General features: G+C 47.0%; 1 long non-coding RNA gene across 1 annotated transcript; it reads left to right on the top strand.

Moving 5' to 3' along the window:
- The first annotated feature begins 10,437 nt into the window (after window positions 1–10,437).
- On the top strand, window positions 10,438–16,026 carry LOC147361088 (uncharacterized). The gene is made up of 4 exons (XR_015139746.1): window positions 10,438–10,861; window positions 12,529–12,702; window positions 14,100–14,228; window positions 14,507–16,026. It is a non-coding gene; the product is annotated as an uncharacterized LOC147361088 (long non-coding RNA).
- The last annotated feature ends 2,689 nt before the right edge of the window (window positions 16,027–18,715 follow it).

Here is an 18,715-nt window from a genome sequence, read left to right as displayed (position 1 = left end):
TGTAAATATTTTATCCCATCCTGTGGGTTGACTTTTTAGTCTACTGACAGTATCCTTTCATGCACAAAAATTTTAGATTTTTATAAAGTCCAATTTGCCTACTCCTTTCTTTCGTTGCCTGTGCTTTTGGTGTCATATCCAAGAAATCACTGCCAAACTCAATATCATAAGGTTTTTCCCCTATGTTTTCTTTATGAGAATTTTATAGTTTAAGGTCTTACATTTAGGTCTTTGATCTATTTTGAATTCATTTTTGTATATGGTATTAGGTAAAGGGAAGATCTTATTTAAACACTTTAATTTTTATTTAGTACCATTTAAAATAATTATTAAAATATTAAATTTATCTTTATAAGCCCTTCCAACTATTTTCTGAGTTTATCTAAAATCTTGTATTTTAACATACTTCTCACAAACAATCTCAATACTGGAAAGAAAGTGTTAGTCGCTCAGTTGTGTCTGACTCTTTGCAACCCCATGGACTGTAACCCACCAGACTTCTCTGTCCATAGGATTCTCTAGGCAAGAATACTGGAGTGGATTGCCATGCTCTTCTCCAGGGGATCATCCTGCTCAGGATCGAACCCAGGTCTCCTCCACTGCAGGCAGATTCTTTACCATCTGAACCACCAGGGAGCTCAGTACTGCAATGCTGGCAATTCTTACCCAAAAGGTACATTCATACATTCCTCTAGGATCTATCCAATAGAATTTTCCATAATGAAGGAAATTTCTTGGCACAGTCCAAAACAGTAGCTACTAGACACATGTACTTAAAATATGGCATGTGTAACAGAGGAATTGGATTTTTTATTTAATTTTATCTTAATTCAAATTTAAACAGTGGCTGCTGCTAAGTCACTTCAGTCGTGTCCGACTCTGTGCGACCCCATGGACTGCCGCCTACCAGGCTCCTCTGTCCATGGGATTTTCCAGGCAAGAGTATTGGAGTGGGGTGCCATTGCCTTCTCCTAAATAGTGGCTAGTACCTCATATTGTACAATGTCTATATAAAAAACAATGTCTAGATTCTCTAAATTTTTTCCCAGAAAGTTATATACTCAGACTATATTATTCTAGCTTTTCCCACAAAAGCCTTCAGCACCTCAAACAGATGCTAAACCCTTAGTTTAAGGTTAAATATAAGGAATGCCAAAAGAAAAACATCCTTAAATTTCCTACAGAATTCCTGTTAAAGAAATCACACTTCATGATAGCCTCTGTTCCTTCTATAAATGCCCTTTATGACAGAGTTCTCTTATATCCAGTATTTTTAAAGCATTTTTTTTCATCTCTTGGCATTAAGGTATGCTTCCTTGTACTAAATAATAAGGTCCTTATAATCTTTCATCTTTCCCTTCTTTTCTTGGTTGCTAAGAAACCCAGGGCTAAGAGGAAGTACTTTTTGATGAATTGTAATTGTTCCTCTTAAACTTAGTTTTCTAGTTATAATCATTTTCTCCTCTTGCTCCCCCACTTTATGCTCCCATAAAATACACTCTCTTTGCTTGTGATCTTCTATCTTGATTGTAGTGATTTGGTAGTAGCTGTTTCTTTTATTTCCTTTGCAAGTAGTAGCTAGAGAGATATATTAGTGATGTGGCTATTTTAACCTCAATGCTATTCAGATACAACTAGAAGATGTAACTTGTTCATTTTCTATAACCATTTCATCTTCTCATGAGCACCCATTCACTTGGGTGAGGGAAGGGCTATTTAATCTGCCAGTTCATGGTATCTCGACCTCATCAGGTTGAAATAATCCATTTCAGTTAGATCAGTTTCTGCTGGGTGAATTTTCAACATTTAGTTTTTCCTCTGCCTCCATAGTAAGTTGAAAAGTGTTCCCCCAAAAGTCATATCCACTTGGAGCCTATGAGTGTGATCTTATGTCTTCTTTTCCAAGAGATCTCAAAATGGGGGTCAAGTTATACAAAGCCTCCTCAACTTTCAGCTTCCCTCTCTCCTCATCTAAAACCCGGGATGCTGATCCAAGGAGGGAAGTCAGGACTCATGTTTCTAATGCTGGCTTCCTCTTCCTGTGCTTCTTCATTCTACATCCTCGGGACTGAACGGCGCCAGATTCTACCACTTCCCACGTATATCATAGCCTTGGCTTATGGAGAAGACTAACGTTCAAATCCCCCAGCTTTCGATGCATTAAAAGGAGCTTAGAAACTTAGAAAACACTTCCTCTATTTCAAAGTCTGATTTTCAATCGTCTTGCTGTGGATTCAAACATCCTATTTTGGATATCAAACACTTAACATTGATTCGTTCTTTCTTTTTTCATTTCTGCATAATAATCTTAATCCTCCCCAAGGCAAGTAAATGCCCCTGGCAGAATAGGCGGAAATTCACAGCAGCACTAAAGGCAGACAAGAAAAGCCAAAAAGTATTGGTAGATAAATAGATGATAGGTAGATATAGATAGATGGATGATAGATAAATAGATAGATAATTTTATATTAGCCTCCTTACAGGGAGATAGAAAGAAAATAAATTCCATTCAAGTTTAGGTGAACTTGTTTTGGATCTTGTAATTCTTGTTGAGAGTTTTTAAGGAACTGAATCATCCAAATGGTATCGGTATGTAGACACTACATTTCTCATGTAGTATCTGAACTGCATAAACAGAGGGATTTAGGACTGCTCCAGGAGCAGCACCCCCTGGGAGCTCCTGGATTCCACTCCGTACCCCTAGACTGCCCAGTCCTTGGGTGGGTGACTTTCATCCTGGAGATCTGAAACATGAACTGGATGCACCAGAGTTGCCTGTCCCTGACAGCTGGGACCCACTCTGCAGCAGGTTGCTGAGGTCAGTCCTGCTGATCAACCCTTAGCCACAAGGTACACCGTGGTGAGTTCCAGAAAGCAGGTGTCACTGGAGCCCTCCATCTCGGGGCCCATGGGACAGTCGTCAGACTCTGCTCCTCTCAGGGGTCCCAAACAAATCAACTGGAGCCTGAGGGTGATTCTCCCAGGAGCTCCAGCCACACCACGCCCTACCAGACTATCCCACAAGTTGAAGAGAACAATAGCTCACAGGCACTTCCTTACAACCCCTGAGAGGCACATACAGGCAGCCAGAACATCACATTCAAGGGTCAGATATGATACCCAACTGAGTGTGTCTATTAGGGATTGGAAAAAAGACCAGGGGAGCTGGGAACCAAGCTGAGAGCAGGAAGCGATTAGTGTAGAGAGGCTAAGACAGCCAGAAGCAGTGATGCACACTGAGGAGCTGCTGTGCAATTTCATAACAAAGATCCATTAAAAAGTATGTACCAGGGTGTAAGCTATGTTGATCAATGAGCCACTCGGGTTTTAGCTCCCCTGAACCTCCAGCCTGTGCATCGTGGGGCAGAAAGCACAGTGATACGAGGTGTGCAGAGAGGTGGGACACTGACTTGAGGTGAAACTTGCATGGAACTTGCCTCTGAGGCTGAGGCTGAAGTGAGAGGATGCAAAGAGGTGCAGCAGGAGGTGAGACCCCTATGCAGCTGAGCTAGTCAGAAAAGAGATGGATCATTTGAGTGGGAAGGCTCCTGAAGGTAACTGGGCCTGCGTTGACAGGTAGGAACTCAGGCCTAAACCAATCAGCTCTGACATTTCCATGGCCACAGGGACTGCAAGTTCACACCTGGGGTGGGGGAGGACACAGGCAGACTTGGGTCTGATATTTGAAGGACAGCGAGCCTCTCACCGGCTCACTCTGAACATGCGTGAGAAGCACATGTGCTCAGTCGCTAAGTCCTGTCAGATTCTTTGTGATTCCATGGACTGCAGCCTCCCAGGCTCCTCTGTTTATGGAATTCTCCCGGTAAGAATGCTGGAGTGGGTTGCCATTTCCTCCTCCAGGGGATCTTCCCGACCCAGGGATCGAACCCCGGGCCCCTGCTGCATCTCCTACATTGCAGGCGGATTCTTTACCACCGAGCCACCGGGGAAGCCCATGAATAAGGAAGCACGCGGACAAAGGCGGGTGGTAACCACCTTGCAACCCAGACAGAGGCCAAACTCGGAATCAATCTGATACCACTGAGAGGCAAAACAGGAAGAGAGAAAGAAACCGCGACGTTGGTGATATCACTGAATGACTGGATCCAACAGGCCTAGTCCTGCCTGAGGTCTGGGCCCTCCCCTTAGGCAAAGCAGCGTGGTTCCTCATTGCCTGGACCAGTTGAGTTGGGTTAGGATGAAATGAAAGGATTCTTTCATGACTGAGGTCCCCAGGAAGCCTTAGAAGGAGACAGTCCATCTGAGGAGCTAGGCTTTTGCAGCCTCTGGCCCTTTGAGGACAACTCCAGATGGGAGTGGGCCATCCCACTCCAACCGCTTTAGAGCCACTTTACTGAAGGCGGAGGAGGCTCTGGAGAGAGCCGAGGGCCCGCCATGTGCCAGAACGGCCAACAGGGCCAGCTGGCTCCAGACACAGTCTGACGGGCTCCTTTCTTCTATCACTACGTTCTCCATTTTCTTGTTGGCAATTAGAAACATTTCCTTCTAATTTAGATAATTTCCCCCTTTTCCTTTTGCCCGCCTTTAAAATACATCAGTGCCATAATGCCACTCTACACACTGCCCTTGATTTTCCATGTTCATTTGTTCAAGTATTTGGTAGGTTTGCAGCCAAGAAGCCCTAGGCTCTGGAGCATTGTGTTCCTCTGTTTTCCCAAGCACTCAGTTAAAACCCGTGATGAAACCGGACAGGCAGGGCTTTCAGGCATTTTTCTGAAGGTTGAGCTCTACTCTTTGGCACCCCAACTTGTACCTAGTGGCTCCCAAGAGCCAAGAAGGCTGCCTTTCTGCGTGCCCCTTCCTCAACCAGCCGCGCACAAAACAGCCGATCATTCAGATTGCAGGAATTTTCTTTAGAGATTCTTCTAAAAGCTCGAGGCAGTGAACAATAAAATCTTGCATCGTAACATGCAAAACACTAGAAGAACTAAGCTCTCCCCATGTTTAAAAATCCCATGGAGGTGTGCAGAAGTGCGGCCGTAGCCACAAAGACAGGAAGTATTTCCATTTAGTCACTAAGGAGGGAGAGTTGATGGCACTGGGGCTTTGATCTCTAATCCTCTTCTGATCTGGCTTCCTTTGGTTCTTCTACTTGGGGGGATACTTGTTCCTTTGAATCACTAATACTTTCTGCAGGTCTTGGCTTACACCTATTAGGCTAGACACACCCTGAGGAAATGGTGTATGAGGTAGGTTTATACACAAAGGAAGCATCAGAGCAACTAGGCTTATGAGGCTCCCAGGCGTCTCTGCTGGTGCTTCTGTGCATGGAGGGTGACAGAAGATTGTCTAAAAGGGAAGTAAAATTGTTGCAGTTCTAACCTTCAAAAATGGACCCTGGGGTTTTCCCTGGGGGCTCAGGGATAAGGAATCTGCCTGCCAAAGCAGGAAACAAAGGATCGATCCCTGATCTGGGAAGATCCCACATGCCATGGAGCAACTAAGCCCCTGTGCCACACCTATTGAGCCTGTGCCCTAGAACCCAGAAGTCACGGCTGAGGAAGCCCACTCACCCTAGAGCCCATGTTCCACAACAAGAGAAGCTACTGCAACGAGAGCCCACGCACCACAACCAGAGTAGCCCCCACTCGCCACAACTAGAGAAAAGCCCACACAACAGTGAAGACCCAGCACAGCCAAAAAAAATAAACAAATAAAATTATCATTTTTTTAAATGGACCCTGATGGGAATTCCCTGGCAGTCCAGTGGTTAGAATCCACACTTTCCCTGCAAGGGGCATGGACAGGTTTGATCTTCAGGTGGAGAACTAAGGTCCCACACACTGCTGGTTGGCCCAAAAAATAGGAAAAAAAAAAAAAAATTGGACCCTGAACAACATGATGGAAATGTTTTTATCCTGAGCACCCTGCCTTTAGCCGAAAGGGCAGGAGTGACAGCTCCAATACACACTCAAATGCAAACTAAAAGAAGTTCCCAGTGGCCTCCTCCAAGCCTGAGGTATGCTCCCTCCTGTCTCCAGGGTGGGGCCAGGGTAGGGGGGCGACAGCAAGGAAATTACCCCACATTGGTTCAGTCCAAACTAGTGCCTGAGATAATGAGCAGAGGCTGAAGAATTCTGAAAGCCAAAAGGCCCTCTCTTTTGTGAGGCTGGCCCCAACTGAAGGCAGACAAAAAAGGCAAAGATGAAATAAAACGGACTTTGTCTTACTAACCTGGCACACATGCCTGCTGATCGGTGGCTTAGCTGGCAAATTGCAAGGACCTCGATGGGAGGTTGAAAACTCAACAAGTCACTGTCACTATGGAAACGGCTCAGATGAACCCCAAGAATGAAGAATCTCGGCCTGGGGAAAACGTTGGAGGAGGATGGATGTGGCCTGGAATCTGCCATCAGCTAAAGCTGGGCCAGGGAGGAGGTTAAAGTGATGGAAAAAAATGCCTTTGCACAACGCAAGAAGGTGCCGTGGGGCACAGGACTTAGAAACAACTGTACCCTCTCTCCCCTGGGCTGGGGGAGGGCCGAGCTGTGTGAGTCTCCGCTGCCCACCGGACACAGCTGGCTCTGGGCCTGTGGCCCATGCGGCCTCTGGAGAGTGTTGGCCTCACAGGGCCTACAGTGCCAGAGCTGGAAACCCAGTGAAGCCAGGAGAAGCAGAACTCAGCTGGGATAAGAAACAAAACTGGGCCTTTCACTCATTCAAAGCTGCTGGCAGTGATGTACAGAGCCGGATGCGCTCTCAGGGAGTGAACGGATACAAGGTCACATTTTTTATAAGAAATTTACCCAGAAAACCCTCATTTGTGAGATAAGGCTCGGCTTATGTCTGAGTTGGGGGATGGGGGCTGAGGGCTGGACTGAATACCATCTGTCCTTCCTTCCAGCCTGTGATTCCGGAATAATTGCTGGCGAGTGTGGTGATTTCCAGTACAGCATGATTACAAACTGCTCTCTAAATGCACAGTGTAGACATTCTAATAGCATGTTGGAGACAATTACCCAGACAGGAGATTACACGAAGGCAATAGCTAACCAGAGTGGGGTCCTCCTCCAGTGTCAGGGGCAGGAAAGTCCATCTGAAAACAGTTCCCACGGTCCCTGGGTGGGGCTGGGTTGGGGAGGGGTAAAGAGGTGCTGGTGTGTTATTCACGTCGAGTCTTTAGTGGGTGCACAGATTCAGTTCAGTATTTTATGTTCTCATAATAATAAAAATGATAATGTTAGGTAGTTAGAATAGGGAAAAGGAGTCCAAAATGGCGGTGGCTAAAAGACAAGGAAGAGAAAAGCCCACGAAAATTGAACAGAGGAAGGTCAAAGGAAGGTCCAAGGACCGAGGACCGGAGTGAGGACTTCAGGTAGAACAGCAGTTATGACCAAGCCTAATTTGCATAGGGCAGGCCCAGGGGGAAGAAAAAAAACATAAAAAGAGGAACCAAAGTGCTTTCTCTCTCTCTCTCTCCCTCTCTCTCTCTCTTCCCCTCCCCCCACTCCTTCTCTCCCTCTCTTCCTCTCCCTCCCTCCCCTGCATGCTGGCGCGCTCCTCCACTCTCTTCTCTTCGTGTCCTTGGGTTGGCATGCCGTCAGGCTTCGAGGATGGATTCTCCTGCTATCTTCTAAATAAAATAGAGCTGTAACACTGATTTGTCTAAGAGCTATAACACAGTTTGTCCAAGACCCGAGAGCTGTGACGCGCCGAGGGCTTTAATGTCCATTACTCCAAATCTTTGTTGTGGCGAGACAGAACCGAGGAGCATACACTCGCCACCGAGGAGCATATACACTCGCCTGACATCTATGGTACCGTGACTCAGGTTTAACCTGGCTGAAACAACCTCGCTGCGGCCCCCACAAGGAGGAGGTCACTCACAGCAGGAGTCCAACTCAGCGAAAGCTCCCGTGGTTGAAGCTGAACGCGAAAAAACCCAGCGCAAGGGAACTGACAAGAGGCCCATCGCGCTGGAGACCAGGACAGCGAAAAACAAACTCAGCAGAAAGCTCATGTGGCCCAGTCTCAGATTCCAGAAGATCTCTGGTTAAGGTAGGAGGTCCTTGCTCCTATGGCTGAAAGGACATGCCTAACAAAATCTTAATTCCTTTACAATCCTTGTTTCTTGTTTCCTAGAACCCCCGTGAACAGGCAGGCGGCAGTGGGCGCAACTGAGGGACTCTGGAGAGGCTACTCTTTGATATGTCCCAAAGGCACTATCTGCTGGGCCCCAGTAGCTGTTACCCAAGCCGGTGGGGGTTCTTCTGTCCTTACCCTTCTCTGTGCCAAGAATCAGGCCAATGAAAACTGAGCACAGGTCAGGTATTTAGCAGATTTTCCGGCAGGCTGTGAAGGGGATCCCTTGGCACGTTTTTCCGACTACTTTTGCCTCCTGTCCTTCAGCTCTCTCCCAGGACTCAAGCCCGGCCAAAACTAATGAAGCACAGGCTCTGATGTCTCATTGCAAAAATTCATCGAGAGACAAAGCGATAAGTAAGAGGTGGATTTGTTAGGATTCAGAGAGAAGCCACTCTTCAGGGTGGGGCTGGGGCCATGGAATGTGGCTTGGCTAGGTTTGGGGAGGGGGGGTGAATTCATATGCTAATGAGTGAAAGGATCATCCCAACCATTGGGGAACCACCCACTCCTTCCTCTTTTGACCGTGCCTTAGAGCTGTCCTGCCACCTCTGGATGTGTCTGTTGGCTTATAGATTGGAGATTAAGGTTTACTTGAATTTGACTTGTCATCTTGGACCCAATTGGTTTTAATTGGCTTATGTTATGCCCTTGTGCTGTCATTCTTTCAAAGGTTGTGCTCTGCCTCCTTCCCTCCTGTTTCATGCTCTTTTCCTCAGCCCCATCCAGACCCACAGTGTCACCTCTACAATCTTATGGAGGGACAACCAGAAAACAGCTGGCCTGGGGAGGGAAATACTGTATAATATCCAACCCCTTAATCCTACCCAGCACTGGTCACGCTGGAGATCTTGGGGATGCCCAACTCCAGCCCAAGGGTCCCAGGAGGTCAACCTGCCTTGACCTGCCTAGGGATCTGGTCCTTGAAAGGTTGTCATACCTCAACCTGCTCGGGGATCCGCCAGTCCCAGGGGTCCCAGAAGGTCGTCACACCTCGACCTGCCCAGGGATTCGATCTCTAGGAGGCTATCACGCTTCAGCCTGCCTGGGGATCTGAACCCTGACCTGGGGATGCCTGGCTCTCAGGTTACAACAGTAACCTGACTCACCCCTAAGGAAGTCCACCCATGGAAATTGAAGGAGGCCTATTAGTTTTTCCTTTTCCTTTACCTCCCTGTCATGACTGTCTTTCAGATGGGAAATACCAATCCACTTCCCAGCAGATGCCTTCAGATGCATCCTTGATAACTGGAAGCTGTTCGATCCTCCAACTCTGAGGAGGAGTCGCTTAAAATTCTTTTGTGCCACTATGTGACCACAGTATCCACTGGGGGATGAGGAACACTGGCCTGAGGATGGGAGTTTAAATTACAATATCATCCTGCAGCTAAAATTATTCTGCAAAAGACAAGGAAAATGGACAGAGATCCCGTATGTCCAAATTTTCTTTTGACTAAGAGATGTGAAGGAACTATGTCTTAAGTATGGGATTGTTATACGCCCTAAAAGTGAGCCTACTAGGCAGATGGTGTTAGGCACAGGCAACCAAGAGGAGAAACCCCCCGTAAAGGCTCACCTCCCATGCTCCCAAAGAAACTGGAGCCTCCCATAGCTCCCAAATTGTCTGGTGCTTCTTCCTTGTATCCAAATGTACCCCCATATCCGGGAGCACCCCCTCCACAAAAGCCAGCTTGAGTATGTCCCTTAGTTGAAACTGGAGGAGAATTCGGACCAACCCGGGTCCATAAGCCCTTCTCCCTCTTAGAACTAAGACAGCTCAAACAAGACCTGGGAAGCTATACAGATGACCCAGGCAAATATATAGATACATTCCAACATATTACCTTGACCTTTGACTTGACGTGGAAAGACATCATGGTCATATTTAGTCAAACTTTATCTGACCCTGAACATACTAGGATCTTAAAGGAAGCCCAAAGGTATGCAACGGGGTTCCACATGTCAAGTGATAGATACTCAGTAGGGGAAACTGCAGTCCCCTCCTCTGATCCTAATTGGAATTATAATGACCCTGAGCATATCTGGGAAAGAGATCATTTTCTAATCTGTATGATGGCAGGATTAAAAACAGCCCAACAAAAAGTAATCAGCTATGCCCGGGTCTCAGCAATAACTCAGGAGCCCAACAAGAACCCCATTGCCTTTCTGGAAAAACTAAAAGAAGCCCTCCAAAAGTTTACTAATCTGGACTTAGACTCTTATGAGGGACAGGTGATTTTAAAGGACAAATTCCTGTCCCAATGTGCATCAGATATCAGGATAAAGTTACAACAGCTACAGCAGCAGGACCCTGCTGCCTCTTTAGATGAGATGGTCCAGACAGCCACCAATACCTTTTATAACAGAAAACAGGAGAAGGAGGCCAAAGCCCAGGAGAGGGAGAGAAGGAAAGAGACAAGGCATACCCAGATGCTGGCCACCCTCCAGAAAAGCCCTATGGCAAACCCCAAGTCCTTGAAGGACAAGGCATGAGACAAATGCCTGATCTGTAGACAGGCAGGGCATTGGGCCAAAGAGTGTCCAAACCGTGACAAGTCTCCTAGAACGGCTTGCCACAAATGCCATCAACTGGGACATTGGGTGGCACTCTGCCCTGGGGACCCAAGAGCCTCAAGGTCAAGCGCCAAGCCTTCCCTCACGATGGTTCAACAAGACTGAAGCGGCACGCTCCAGCCAGCCCACCTGTCACAGATAACCATCACGGGGCTGGAGCCAAGGGTGCAACCGGATGTGGCAGGTAGGTCCAAGAATTTCTTGGTTGACACAGGGGCTACCTACTCCAGAGGGTGCTACAGGAAAAGCAACTACTAAAAGATTCACCCAAGCACTTCTTTGTTGCTGAGATGGACAAATATTTTCCCACCAGTTTCTGGTGGTCCTTGAGTGTCCTACTCCCTTATTGGGAAGAGATATACTCACTAAATTAGGGACCACCCTTGTGACGAGAAGTTTTTCAGCCCCTAAATCTCTATAGTTCCTGGTTACCACTAAAGAACCCATTACACCCTCTCCAATAGAGAGGAACCAAAAATTATGGGAGGACAAAATTAACCCCCAGGTGTGGGACCAGGAAACTCCTGGACGAGCCCACCAAGCTGAACCGGTCATCATTGTCCTCTGAGATTCAACTCGGTTTCCTAACCGGAAGCAATATCCCCTCAAAAGAGAGGCTCAGGAGGACTACAGCCTTTAATAAATAAATTCCTTGCTTGAGGGCTATTGGTCCCCACCAGTTCGCCATGTAACACCCCAATCCTCTCAGTAAAGAAAAAAGACGGAACCTGGCAAATGGTTCAAGACCTCTGGATCATAAATGAAGCTGTAGTCCCCCTCCATCCCACAGTACCCAATCCCTATGTAATCTTGGGAGAAATCCCACCCAGTCGCAAGTGGTTTACAGTCTTGGATCTCAAAGATGCATTTTTTTGCATACCATTGGCTAAAGAATCCCAATATCTTTTTGCCTTTGAGTGAGAGGCCCCAGGAGAAAAACACCAACAGATGACTTGGACAGTATTACCTCAGGGGTTCAGAGATAGCCCCCACCTGTTTGGAAAGGCCCTTAGCCAGGATCTCCTAGATCTGGACCTGGGACCTAATGGGAAAATATTACAATACATAGATGACCTACAAATCTGCTCTCCAGATGAGGAAAATGCCTGACAACATGCAATTCAGGTTCTAAACTTTTTGGCAGAAAGGAGATATAAAGTCTCCCGTGCTAAGGCAGAGATGGTCAAGACAAAAGTCACTTGCCTGGGAGTTCAGATACACGGGTCTAGGAGGCTGTCCTAAACAATTGTGAGCTTTCCTGGGGCTAACTGGGTATTGTAGAATCTGGATACCCAACTATGGTCTAATTGCCCAGCCCTTCCTTATATGAAAGCTTAAAGGCACAGGAGGATTCAATCCCACTGATATGGGGAACTCCTCAAAAGAAGGCAGAGGCTATACTAAAACAGGTCTTAACTCAGGCATCTGCCTTGAGGTTGCAAGACCCAGAAAAAGCATTCCAACTTTATGTCCATGAAAGAGAGGGAATAGCCTTGGGAGTGTTAACTCAAAGGTTGGGATCTGAGCCCCAGCCTGTAGCTTACTTATCCAAGAGACTCCATCCAACCAACTGGAGGCTGGCCTCCCTGTCTTCGAAATCTTGCAGCTATTGCAGTCATGACAGAAGATGCTTTAAAACTCTCCTTTGGAGGCAAACTATTTTTACCAGCCACCAAGTAAAACAACTCCTAAATGGGAGAGGCCGTTTATGGGTGTCTGATTAAAGAATCCTCAGATATCAAGTAATGCTGATGGAAAATCCAGGCCTCACTATATCCCCTTGTGAGGTTCTTAACTCAGTCACCCTCCTGCCTACCCCCGAGGGCTCTCTTCTCTTTCACTCTTGTCTAGAAACCTTGGACCACTGGACAAAACCCCAAGAGAGATTGTCGGAAGATCCTCTGACCAATCCTGAGGAAATCTGGCACACTGATGGAAGCAGCTTTGTCTTAGATGGAAAAAGAAGAGCCGGGTATGCAGTAGTCTCCAACGTTGAGACCACAGAGGCTAAGCCTCTGCCACCAGGTACTTCAGCCCAATTAGCTGAGCTCATAGCCCTGACTCGAGCTTTAGAGCTGGGAAAAGGAAAAAGAATAGCCATTTACACTGACTCCAAGTATGCCTTTCTGGTGCTACATGCACATGTGGCTGTTTGGAAAGAAAGGGGCTGCTTGACCACCCGAGGGTCCCCAATCAAATATGGTGATCAGATTCTTCGACTCTTGGAGGCAGTCCATCTGCCCACTGAGGTTTCAGTCTCCCACTGTAAAGGACACCAAAAAGGGAACACGGAAGTGGCACGAGGGAACCAAGCAGCTGATCAGGCAGCTAAGAGAGCAGCATTACAGAACCGGGGTTGCCACCCTAGTTCCACAGACTAATTTGCCAGAAACTCCTTCATATACTGAAGGTAAGACTCTTAGAGCTAAGAGTGAGGGATTTCAAGAAGATCTTATGGGGTGGTTCTAAAAGGAGGGCCTCCTTTTTCTGCCTGGGAACCTCCAATGGAAGTTGGTTAACTCCTTACATGCCACCACTCATTTAGGGGGAAAGGCCCTCCAAATATTACTAGAAAGGTCCTTCAGAGGAACAGGCCTCCAAACAACTATAAGGCAAGTGGTCTCCTCTTGTCCCACTTGCCAATTAAACAACCCCCAAGGAGCTTGAGGACCCCAGCTGGCCCAGCCCATCCAATGACGTGGGACCTATCCAGGAAAGGACTGGCAGATGGACTTCATCCAGATGCCAGTTTCTCAAGGGTATAAATACCTATTAGTCACGATAGATACATTCACAGGATGGATTGAAGATTTTCCCACCAGGACTGAGAAGGCTGAGGAGGTGGTAAAAAAAACTGCTCCATGAAATCATTCCAAGATTTGGTCAGCCCAGGTCATTACAAAGTGACAATAGGACATCATTTACTTCTAAGGTCACCCAAGGAGTCTCGAAAGCATTGGGCATTACTTATTATCTCCACTGTGCCTAGAGGCCTCAATCTTCAGGAAAAGTAGAAAGAGTCAACCAGTTCTTAAAGTCAGCGATAAAGATAACCCAGGAGACCTCCTTGGGATGGAAGGAGGCTTTACCAATAGCTCTCCTCTGCACCCGTATTGCCCCTAAGAAACAGGTTGGTCTTAGTGCTTATGAGATGCTATATGGGAGACCTTTTGTTTATGTCAATGACCTCTTCCTAGATCCAGAGGTTCAGACCCTCCAGTCTTTTATCATGGCCATTGGACAATTCCAACAGGATATACGCTTGTGGGGTATGAACCAGGACCCAAAAGATTCTAAGGAGTCACCACTATATGCTCCAGGGACTCAAGTCCTAATTAAAGTCTGGAAAGATGGGTCCCCAAAGGCTCAACTTCAGCCCACATGGAAGGGCTCCTACCCTGTAATACTTTCTACCCCAACAGTAGTCAAGGTACCAGGACATGACTCCTGGATTCACTACTCATGAGTCAAGCCATGGAAGAAAACAGAAGAGGACACTCAATACACCTGTGAGCCTCTGGGAGATCTCAGATACCTATTCAGGACTACAAGTGAGTGCCATTCTAATGAACACCCCCAAAATCTGGTTTTTGGGGATAAGATTTCTCAGGATAGCTCTAAAGAACAAACACAGCTTGACAGAGATTGTACTCCAAAACAAACAGGAGACAGATCTTCTGATCCCTGAACAAGGAGGGACTTGAGCCATCCTGGCGACGTGAATTTAGAATCGGCTAATGCCCCTACTAGTCCTTGTTATGCCATATTGATGCTGCTTATGATTGCTCCATGTATCATCAATTGTCTAACCTGTTTTGTCTCTGACCAGGTCAACAAGCTACAACATGCAGTGCCAGTTCAACAAAGATATAAAACTACAGCCGACCACAGAAAATATCACTCACCCTTAAGTGGACACCGCTATAAGGACTCTGAGGCTTGCAGCTAGCAAGAGAGGGAGGCCCAATACCCCTCGCCATCCCAGTTCAGCAGGAAGTAGCCAGAAAGACCTCGATGCCCCTATTCCCAAAGAACTGGGCCTCCCATCTCTTGAGGGGGGAATGTTAGGTAGTTAGAATAGGGAAAAGAAGTCCAAAATGGCGGTGGCTAAAAGACAAGGAAGAGGAAAGCCCACAAAAATTGAACAGAGAAAGGTCAAAGGGAGGTCCGAGGACCAGAGTGAGGACTTCAGGTAGAACAGCACTCCTGACTAAGCCCAATTTGCATAGGGCAGGCTCAGGGGGAAGAAAAAAAAAAACATAAAAAGAGGAGCCAAAGTGCTTTCTCTCTCTTTCTCTCCCTTCCCCGAGCACTGGCGCGCTCCTCCACTCTCTTCTCTTCGCATCCTTGGGTTGGCATGCCCTCATGCTTGGAGGATGGATTCTCCTGCTATCTTCTAACTAAAATAGAGCTGTAACACTGATTTGTCTAAGAGCTATAACATGATTTGTCCAAGACCCAAGAGCTGTGACGCACCGAGGGCTTTAATGTCCATCGCTCCAAATCTTTGTTGTGATAAGCCAGAACCTAGGAGCATACACTCGCCACCGAGGAGCATACACTCACCTGACAATAAGATAATAACAACAGCAGTTGAACACTTATGTTCTAGCATGCGTGCATGTTCAGTCGATTCAGTCATGTCTTTGTGACCCCATAGACTGTAGCCCGCCAGGCTCCTCTGTCCACAGGATTCTCCAGGCAAGGATACTGGAGTGGGTTGCCACACCCTCCTCCAGGGGCTCTTCCTGACCCAGGGATCAAACCTGTGTCTTCTGCATTGCAGGCAGTTTCTTAATGGCTGAGCCACTGGGGAAGCCCACTATATTCTAGGCATTCCTAAGTACTTTCATGTGTCATATCCCATTTAATCCCATTTTTATTCTATTTCCGGATTCTACATTTGAAGAAACTGTTCCCAGTCTTGCATTTGGAAGCTTGGACGTTGACTGGGGTTGGAGGTATATCTCCTTTACTCTGTGTCTTCGCTGAGGTGGTCCCGTAGGGATACAGCTGGGAGCAGAGGTGAGAGCTGGAAAGACACAGATGAGACACAAAGGGTGTCTCCATCAGTCCCGGAATGCATCCTGGGACAGCACCGGGCCATCTCCAAGGGCTTTCAGGCAGCGTGTGTCCACCGTGTGGGGGTCCGGAAAAGAAGCATTTGCTGGACCTGAGTCCCAGAAGAGGCCTGGGCCATCGCACCGCACCCCTGCCCCCGCAGGAGCAGAGAGTGGACTGGAGCATGCCGACTGCCTCCAGCAGAGAGTGTCCTCAGCCCTTATTCCCATTTACTTGAAACATGAGCTATGTGTGTTCTTAAGAGATGTAAGCAGAAATTAAGCCAAACGATGCTTCCTTTTTGGCCTGTGTCTCTTCTCAAATAATCCCAAACCTTTAAGAAAAGCAGTATGGTTAAAATCACTAAAACTCAACAAAAGAAAATCCTGAGCTTGGTTTTCGACCTTTGGAGTTCGAAGTGCCTTTAAACACCTAAGGATGGGGATCTGAGCCTTTCGCTGAGCCCAAGGAGATGAGGAGATGGGAGTCCTTTCCCCTGAAGATCCAGGACGAATGCCATCTCCAGGGAAGAGGAAAAGGTGGGAACCAGAGGGTCTGATTGGTTGCCACTCTCTCCCCCTCCTCATCCTGCCTCTGGCCAGCACTGTCCGGGGTCACCACACCTGTCCTGGTCCTTGGATCTGCTGCCTCACCTCCTCCTCTCCCTCCACAGATCCCTGAGGGAGGGTTCTCCCTGCAGGTCTCACACTCTCTAGATGCCACCTGAGAATTCTGAGTCACAAGCCACCATCTAATGAAATCAGGTCTGCAGGTGGCTTGCAGGGGATTGGCAGCCTAGCTGTTGCTCTGCAGCCTCATCTCCCCCAGACCTGCTTTTGGGGGCCAGGAGGAAGGAGGAGCCATCTCTGCAAAGTGGATCCTGGTGACAGACCGTTCAACAGGACCCAGAAGACAGGGCATGTCCAGGTCTAAGACCACCCACCGCTGGATGCAGAGAAGCAGGAACTTGTAGGCTTGCACAGGAAACAGCAAAAGGCTAAATTTAGCAAAATTCCCCGAAATGCAGGGAATTTGTAACCCACTCAGAAGGTACTATAGCACGTTAATTAAGAGCATGGATTTTAGTCAGCCAGACCTGGATGTGACTCCCACGCAAATCTACAACGGACTAACTTGAAGACCTTGGACAAAAAAAAAATCTCTGAACCTCAGTGATCTCCTCTGGGGGAGTATATTGAAATACAGATTTAAGAATTACCAGTTGGGGAAAATAGTATTTAAGGTCGGAAGTTGTGTTTGGAAGATTGTATATGAGTATTTTTATATTTAAAAAGTTTAAAGGCAAAAAAAAAGATAAAATCAATATAAGAAATGTCTGTGTCTGTTAAGTTGCTTTCAGCTTCAAATAATGAAGACTCCTAAATCAATGGCTTAACCAAGAAGCAGATTTTTTTTTTTTAATCTCACATGACCGGGAATTCAAACTCTGAGCAACCTGTAAGTCCCGCCCATCAGGGCCCTGATTCAGCTTCTCTGTGTTGGCTTCCTCTTCAGGCTAGTAGCACCGTGGCTGCTGCAGTTCCAAACACTTTAAATATATAATGGCAACAACCAAAGGAGGAAAAAAAAAAATGGGGAGCTGTTTCTCTGAGTCAGAACAAAAAAAAGTTTTCCCAGAAGCCTCCAGCAGCTCTCTCCTCCCTTCTCATTGTCCAGTGATGGAGTGCTCTCAGGGGTAGGCTGCTGTTGGCCTATACCCCACCTTTACGCAAACTGGAGAAAGGCACCTCTTCCCCAAACAAGACGTGGCTCTATGGGGCACCCAGCTGCTTGCTCTGGACAGTGCTCTCCTAAATGCTTTCTTAGTGGAGGGTGCTGACATGGATTTATGCTCCAGAACTGCATTGTCCAATATGGCAGCCATCGGTCACATAGGACTTTTTAAATTTAATCTTAGGTCAACTAAAATTAAATAAAATTTAAAAGTCAGTTCCTCAGTCACACCAGGCACATTTCGAGTGCTCAGTAGCTACATGTGGCTAGTGGCTATTGAATTGGAGCACACAGAACATGTGGTTGTCATCACAGAAAGATCTAGGGGAGATAGCCTCTTTATGATTCAGCCAGAGTCTTCAAGCTTGAACATTGTCATCAGTTAATAGATGGCCACAATGTGAGTGGTGCCTTTGTGTGGTGTTCAGCCCTGACCACATGCTCATTCCAAACCAATCACTGGCAAGGGAAATGACACCCCAAGGATTTGATTGGCTCAGCTTTTGGCCAATCATGATTCTGCCCTGGTGTTTGACAGTCACCCCTCCCATAGCGCATGGCTACTCAGAAGAGAGTGGAAGCTATAGAATTAAGACTGTGCCAGGGGACTTTTCCTGGTGGTCCAGTGATTAAGACTTTGCCTTCCAATGCAGAGGGTACAGGAATGGGAGCTAAGATCCCACGTGCCTTGTGACAAAAAAAAAAAGAAAAAACAGTAGCAATACTGTAACAAATCCAATAAAGACTTTTAAAATGGTCTACATAAAAAAAAAAGACTGCTAACCAGGGAGTAGGTGAATTGGGGGGTCTGCATATAACTCATAGGCTATTGTAAGAGTTAAATAAAATAATAGCTCCAAAGCAGTTTGTATGATGCCTAGAACATAATAATTATTTAAAGGACTTTAGTTGCCGTAATCATTATTGATTATTAATTCCATCTAAATTGTGTTTGGGGCATTGCCGAAGCTGAGCTTCTCACAGGATGGCAAAGAAACACTACAGGGGTTCCCCAGTTCCTACTGGGGACACTTGTCATCTGTCCTCCCCAGTTGGCTTTGCATGAGGGCACCCCCAAGAGTGTCTTGGCCTGAGTCCTCAGAGCAGGACTGGCTGGTCAGGCAGGCTGGGCTCAAGCAAACGGTCCCTACACAAGAGGATGTAAGTGAATGCGCTTGTCACAGCCAGCTCCAGAGAGAAAGGGCTGGGTTCCCAGGGAAGGGATCTCCTGGAAAAAACTCTG

The sequence above is a fragment of the Bos grunniens genome, chromosome 13 (genome assembly GCF_055505025.1).
Source record: "Bos grunniens cultivar Pamir isolate PY7600 chromosome 13, Bosgru_T2T1.0, whole genome shotgun sequence".
NCBI classification, from domain to species: Eukaryota; Metazoa; Chordata; class Mammalia; order Artiodactyla; family Bovidae; genus Bos; species Bos grunniens.
Note: the sequence above shows the minus strand (reverse complement) of the source record. Positions and strands in the feature narration are given on the sequence as shown.